Genomic DNA, 1818 nt, shown 5'->3' with positions numbered 1-1818 from the left:
GTGGCTCACAACCATCTGTAATGAGATCTGATGCCCTCTTCTGGTGTGTCTGAAGACAGCTACAGTGTACTCACATGCGTTAAATAAATAAATTAAAAAAAAAAAGAAAACAATAAAGCAGAAATTAAGACGAGGGACACAGAAGGACAAGGGAGATAAAACAATTAAATGTTAACAGACATAAAGTGGGAACGACGGGGTTGGGGATTTAGCTCTGTGGTAGAGTGCTTGCCTAGCAAATGCAAGGCCCTGGGTTCAGTCCCCAGCTCTGAAAAAAGAAAAAAGAAAAAAGAAAAAAAAAGAAAAGCGGGAACGAGAGGAAGGGCAAATATAGACGACTGAAACGAAATGATGGAATAAATTTATAAAATAATAATAAAGTACGAGTAAATACGAATAAATGGCAAACTGGACTTTAATAAATGTTTAAATCAAGGTGAATGACAAATACAATTTAGACAAAAAGGTTTTGAAAAATGAAAAGAAATAGAAAGCATATATGAATCAATAACAAGACTGAAGTCACAATGGCCTTTGAAGTGACACGGACGACAAACGTGAAAAACATAAATGAAATAATTTCGACAGCCACGGACATTCACATGGTGTGTTGGGAAACACCGCAGTCTTTATTTGGCGAGTAAAAACGCCTCGGGGAACTCTGTACATAGGAGGCTGGGAGCATGAATCACTCTATCTATCTATCTATCTATCTATCTATCTATCTATCTATCTATCTATCTTTTTTTTTTATTTTTCTCTCCCTTACATCTTCCCACCATACCATACGTTTCTCCTTATACAAATCCATAGATTTATATATGTTCTTAATTTCATTTTTTTCCTCTGCCACACAGCCCACCACACAGAACCTCTAGATCTCGGGATCCCCTTCTGCCAGCACCAGTGGCAAGGGCACAGCTCCCCAGAGAATTAACTCGATCCGAACATAAGCGCGACAAGAAATTAAAAGTTAAATCGGAAGTGAAACTGAAAATGAAATTTTGGCCGAAAATAAAATAAAATGAAAGGTATAAGTTTTGTGACAATCAAATCATAAATCCCAATTGGGCAAAAAATAAAATTACAAAGTCAAAATTTTGTCCAGTCCACTGTGCTCCTGTGGAATCCCTCCCTGGAACTTGCTCGGTAGAGTAGTCTAGTCCCAAACTCACAGAGGTCTGCCCTGCCTTTCTCTGAAACCTACAGAGCCAGTCAAAACCTACAATCCTTTGTTGTTTGTTTGGCAGTTTGGCAGTTTGTTTGTTCCTGGACAAAAATGTGGGCTCTCTCTGATTCCTATATGTCTGCATGCCAGAAGAGGGCACCAGAACATAAGAGGACACACCACACAGCTCCTGAGAATCCAGAGGGTTTTTTTTGTTTTGTTTGTTTTGTTTGTTTTTTCTTCCTCTTTTCTTTTTTTCCGGAGCTGGGGACCTTGCTCTTCCCAGGGCCTTGCGCTTGCTAGGCAAGCGCTCTACCACTGAGCTAAATCCCCAACCCCGAGAATCCAGGTTTTTGACCAAAACAAAAAACAACAACAGGGGCTGGAGAGATGGCTCAGCGGTTAAGAGCACTGACTGCTCTTCCAGACGTCCTGAGTTCAATTGCCAGCAACCACATGGTGGCTCACAACCATCTGTAATGAGATCTGATTGATCTCTTCTGGTGTGTCTGAAGATAACTGCAGCATACTCAGATAAATAAAAAACAAATCTAAAAAAATTAAAAACAACAACAAAAAACACAAAAACAAACAAACAAACAAAACCCCCAAAACTAACAACCTAGAGGGTAGATATCTGCCTGCCCAGG

Source organism: Rattus norvegicus, unplaced genomic scaffold (genome assembly GCF_021556685.1).
Source record: "Rattus norvegicus strain SHRSP/BbbUtx unplaced genomic scaffold, alternate assembly SHRSP_T2T unassigned-0000186, whole genome shotgun sequence".
NCBI lineage: Eukaryota > Metazoa > Chordata > Mammalia > Rodentia > Muridae > Rattus > Rattus norvegicus.
Note: the sequence above shows the minus strand (reverse complement) of the source record.